The 5,969-nt window shown below is 37.6% G+C and overlaps 1 pseudogene; it reads right to left on the bottom strand.

Moving 5' to 3' along the window:
- Nucleotides 1–5,407: 5,407 nt before the first annotated feature.
- On the bottom strand, nt 5,408–5,707 carry LOC122445698 (annotated as a pseudogene).
- Between the last annotated feature and the right edge of the window lie 262 nt (nt 5,708–5,969).

Raw genomic sequence — 5,969 nt, 5'->3', positions numbered from 1 at the left:
CACTGACCCCATTGTCCATACAAAGTAAAGCCCTGGAGAAAAGGCTAGAATTGAAGCAATCTTGGCATCTGGGGTAAGTTTAGAAAAATAGGAAAGCCACATTAAAACAAAAAGAAAGAAAAGTTTTTAAAAAGCTAAAAACAGACCAGCTGTTGACTTCTGGATGTCAGTGGCAACAAGAGAAAACAACACATGTGGATTCAATGTTCTTTCCGCAGACAGAATCTCAGAAAAACATATTCTCTGACAGATCTGACCAATTACGTTTGACTGTAAACCACTGTCTAACACACCCTACCACATTCCTGTGCCTGGAAAAATAAGAGGATGGAGATGAATAGACCTAAAAGATAGATCCAGACTTCAAGAACAGTCAGAAAATTACCAGTGACTGAAATAAAAGCTCACATTGCATGGATATCTCACCATTAGCATGAACATTTTCATTTGCCTGGAAGAAAACCAACTAGATATTTCATGACCTCCATATTAATTATTGAGATGTAAATGAGAAAAGTGTATCTCACACTTACACAATTTACAGAGAATCACCCAGCAGGAAGGGTAAAAATGGGTTTGATATTGGCTGTCTTCTGCTAGTGGTAAAGAACCTGCCTGCCAATGCAGGAGACACGAGACACAAGTTCAATCACTGGGTCAGGAAGGTACCCTGCAGAAGGATATGGCAACCTGCTGCAGTATCCTCACCTGGGAAATCCCATTGACAGAAGAGCCTGGTGTGGGCTACAGTCCATAGGATTGCAGAGTCAGACATGACTGAGCAATTGAGCATACACATCGACTGTCTTTGTTTTCTGCTTATGTGATCCCTACCTTAATTAGAGGCATTCACAATCAGCCAGATTCTAAAGCTTGTCCAGAAAATATCAAAGAAAAAGCCCAGAATGGACCTCTGAACCTGAGACTCTTCATTAGATTTTTTTTTTTTTTGCTGCCTCATATCTGTGTGATGTTGAAATTAAACTGTCTAAATGTTTTGTCTCAACAGCCTTTCAATAATGCAGTTAGGTCATGGGTCATGTTGTGATCTAATAAACAAGAGTGGAAACACAGAGTCCCCCTCTTAGGAAGATTTCACAGTCTAATGCAGGAAGACAGAGAGGTAATTAACTATGATGATACAGTGCAAGTGCTGAGAGACAGGAATGCATAGAAAATGTTAAAAAGCACAAATATTTGCATTAACATAGCCTGGTAAGGTGCGAGACACAGAAGTATTCCTCAAAGAGGTTACCATTTTCGTTAATCTTGAAGAAACACTGGTGCAAGTAACCAAAGCAAGGATATGACTCAGAAAAAGTCCTTCCAGGCAGACTGAGTGCCCTGAGCAAGAACATGGAGCCTAAGAAAGCATAGGAATTCAAGAACCTATCAGTTGTGGCATGAAAAAAGGAACTTCATTTTGTTCACTGATTTACCCCCAGTGCCTAGGAAACTACTAACCTTAAAGTAGGTGCAAATTCATGAATGATTAAACAAACAAACCCAGTCATTTATTATCAGCCATTTTTGACTGTTGAATGGAGAGGCAATATTATTTTATTTATTTTTTTGGTCATACCACCAGCACACAGGATCTTAGTTCCCCAGCCAGAGATCAATCAGCCAACCCCTGCAGTGGAAGCAGGGAGTCTTAAACACTGGCCCACCTGGGAAGTCCCAAAGGGGCAGAAGTTGAAGCAAGGAGACTAGTGGGGAGACTTTAACATTAAACTAAGTACAAGATGATGGAGAGTTCGACAAGGGCGGTGGCAGGGAAAATGAAGGAATGCGAGAGCATTTGAGGTGTATTTTGGAAGTAGAGTCAAGGACTTTGATATTTAGAAGAGTGAAGGGATCTAGGAGCACCATCACATAACAGAAGGCATGCAGGAGTTGTGTTTTCTTCAAATCTGACGGTAGTAATGGGGGTAGAAATAGATCCAAGTAAGCAATAGCTACGGAGCAGTAGTATTTAAGTAACTGAGGTACTTAACTGATGTTGTGTTTCTTCTAACCTGACTTTAATTTTGTATCATAAGAAAAATATAAGTTAATATTCTGCTTAAACACTTCAGCAATTATATGTATTAAGAATTTCTTTTAAAGATCATAAGTGTATTTCTTAGTGTTAGGCTTATGGATGATTTTTACTTTCTTCTTTGTATGTTTTGATGGAATATTTCACAATGATCACTTAATTACAGCGTGGTCATATTTTATGCAATGGATGTATCTCTGAGACTCTTGCATAACAAAGACTTGCAAAATTTAAGACTCATTTCAGAAAAAAGCACAGCTGTTATTTCTGTTTAACACCTATAGTGGTGCCACTATTAGTACAAACACAAGTTACAATTCACTACTATTTTCAAAATATTTTGGAGAGTATAGAGATTAGTATCATTTCAAAATTAATGAATAAATAAAAATGATTTTATAGTAATGAACATTGATACTAGTCAAGTTACACATCAAAGACACCACATTATACTTTCTTAGAGAGAAAAATCTCTTTGCTCTTTGAACAGTTGTATATTTGAATAGGGAATATCCTCTTATCTTTGAGTTAGGGTTTTTATTTGCATGATTTACACTCGTTTCAGATAAGAATGCCTTGATCGGGCACCATAGCCACCTGCTGACATATCAAATTGTAAGTGAATTACCTGAGAGAAAAATAAAGCCCAAATCTGCTTGAAAAATAAAAAATCAAGTGGGTAGTAAATGTTGCCAATATCTATCTAAATTTCTAGATGTTAAGCAACACATGAATCATGATTATTTTTGTATAATTCTTTAAGCAAAAACTGAAATTTAAAAGTTTGATTCTTTAGTTACAGTTATCTCTATAGTTTCCATCTCATCCAATCTCTGAGAAGTCAAAGGAATCCATTGAGTCTATAATTGAGAGATGCCAGAGTCATCTCACTGACGATCTGCAGACCAACTGTACCTTCTGTCTTCAAGAAAGGAACCCTGAGGGACTTTTATCCATCTGAGTTATGTATGTGTGTGGGGAGAGGTGTTGTATGGGAGGGAAAATTGGTATGGGGGTGGTTTGAACATTTCACTAAGCACATGTCTGAAGGAATCAAAAAATTAGATGCTCAATAAAACAAGGAGCATAGACATCGGGAGGTCAGACCACACATCATAAACACAACTCATTTCTACCTCTACTTCCTTCCTTTTCAGAACATAGTAATCTTCTTTCGCATCCTAGTTCAGAATCATCGAAGTCTTTGACCCTGTCCATTAGTAAGAAGCCTCTAAAATCTCTCCAAAGAACTAAGAGCACTTATTCTCTTCCATCTTTCAGTAGAATGCTACCAATTTTCCAAAAGAATGTTCCAAATTGCTCTACTTTCTAAAGTAGCCTGTGGTTGACTTCGAGACAGAAACACTTGACTAGAATCCTTCTGTAAAGAGCCATCCCTCTTCCATACACACATTCCTTCATGAAATGTGGGAAGAGGGAGTCAGAAGAGGCTTCAGAAACCTTTTTGTGAGGTGGTTTGTGGAACGCAGCGTAGACACATATAAACCTTAGACCGGCATACAAATATATCCTTGTTTACCCGGGTTGGAATCCTGAGCTCTCTGAAGTCTGCCATTCATGAGAAGGTATTTCATTATTCATAGGCTGGTTACAAAATATGTACTTATTTTCCAGGAAATGTAAGTAGAAAAAGACATGCCCCTGGCACTAAATAAAACCCTATCTGTGCAGAAGACATTCGTGGCTCCAAAAATCCTCCTGTTTAGGTGCCAGAGCTGGTCAGAGGCTGGCTTACGTGCTGCATAAGTACTTTCTTCTTGCACCATGCTTGAGTACAGTCTGATAAATAACCCTCGATGTCCATGAGTCTTAGCTATATTATTATTCATCATTTAGAAAATGTGCATTTTTGCATGTGTTTGTTTTCATCTGGGATTTTATTTTCCTATCTTCCAAATTTATCAAATTCTAAAGTTTTAATATACCATGCAAAATCTACATAAAATGGTTATATCAGGGCTCTTGATGCCTTCCTTCTGCTGGCAATTAGTGGTTTACAAGAAGAACAAATATTCATAAATACTCATTTTTGGCTTTTCTGGGAAATATTTGCCATCATTTTCACGTCACAATGTGATCTGTAGTTTAAGTGAACGAGTTTCATTAAAATTGTCTAGACTTATCAGACAGGATATCTGAGCATGCAGAAAAATTTTCAACTTCACAAACACCACACAGTTGTTATTTAAAACCCCAAACTCTCTGATTTTCCTGCTATAAAATGTAATAGGAATGAAAAAAATTCATTAATGGGGCTCTCAGTTTTATAAAAAATAGTGTTTCTCCAAGGAAGCAAAGCAGGATTATTAACATACATTTTTTAAAATGATTCTTCAAGTTCTCTATTAAAATATTACTAACAGTAAGATTTGAGGACAGCTTTTCTGACTACATTGTTTAAGTCAACTCAATACAGCATACTGTCTCATCACAAACATAAGAAAAATAGACTGTTAATAAGATGTCTTTTGATAGGAAAGATTCCAAATACTCATGAAATACTCATTGGGGTGTATCCATCTATATTTTAAGATATCAGATTTACTTTTGATTAAAAGAAAACAGGTTAACTCCAATTTATTCTTACTTAGATGTTGCCATAGAAAGCCAACAAGGGAGAAATAAAGGGTTGCTTGCTAAAAATAAAAATAAATAGGTACAAGTAAAAGTTTCAGTTTTCAACAAGAGGAGCAAAGGACTTTTAAATGCTCTTTCCCTACCATCTCAACCCCAAAACCAGAGACCAAAAGTCTGTGGGAAACTGTTAATTTAATGAGACAATAAAGCATTTCAGAACTATGATTATAGTAGTCTACCTGTTTAAAGGAAGATGTAAAAAGCTATTTTCTGTTACTGATGGGATAATAATCATGTTTGAAGTCCATTGACCTCTGGGGATTTTAGCTAGGTGCTCAGCTAGCTTCCCTTGTGGCTTAGCTGGTAAAGAGCCGCCTGCAATGTGGTAGACCTGGATTCAATCCCTGGGTTGGGAAGATCCCTTGGAGAAGGGAAAGGTTACCAACCCCAGTATTCTGGCCTAGAGAATTCCATGGACTATATAGTCCATGGGGTCACAAAGAGTTGGAAATAACTGAGCAACTTTCACTTCACTAGCTAGCTAAGGCTCTTCCCACGTGACTCAGACGGTAAAGAATCTGCCTGCAATGCAGGAGCCCTGGGTTCGATCCCTGGGTTGGGAAGATTTCCTGAAGAAGGGCATGGCAACCCACTCCACTATTCTTGCCTGGAGAATTCCATGGACAGAGGAGCCTGGCGGACTACAGTCCACGGGGTCATAAAGAGTTGGGCATGATTGAGCAACTATCACTTTCACTTTTAGCTAGCAGTCTACCACCAGAATTCTCCAGTGGACCAAGGAGAGTCTACACAGTAAAGTATTTGTCTGAGCAAGCCTCTATTCCAACTTCCTGCTCCAAAAATCCACTTAATATGTTGTTCTCAATAGAGGACATTCAGTTCAGCTCAATTCAGTTCATTCACTCAGTCGTGACTGACTCTTTGTGACCCCATGGACTGCAGCACGCCAGGCCTCCCTGTCCATCACCAATTCCCAGAGTTTATCAGATATTAAACTGATAAGAACAGATACTACACTTGATCTTAGCCAAAAAGCCAAGAAGCGGTAAACTAAAATATTTGAATGTTTGCTCAAGTTGTGCAACCATAGCAAGAAATTCATAGATTGTTTTTAAAAAGCAAAACATCTGAAAGTATTTCAGTTATTTCATAACTAGGCATGGCTCATCTTTTGGATGAATATGGAGTTTTAAATTTTTAATAAAGATGTTGTCTTTCAAGAAGTCAATGATCCCCTCTCTTCTTTTATCTCTTTTTTTCTTGTTTCATTTAATTATTTTTTAGAGAAGTTTTAAGTTTACAACAAAAT

The sequence above is a fragment of the Cervus canadensis genome, chromosome 7 (assembly GCF_019320065.1).
Source record: "Cervus canadensis isolate Bull #8, Minnesota chromosome 7, ASM1932006v1, whole genome shotgun sequence".
Classification (NCBI taxonomy): domain Eukaryota; kingdom Metazoa; phylum Chordata; class Mammalia; order Artiodactyla; family Cervidae; genus Cervus; species Cervus canadensis.
Note: the sequence above shows the minus strand (reverse complement) of the source record. Positions and strands in the feature narration are given on the sequence as shown.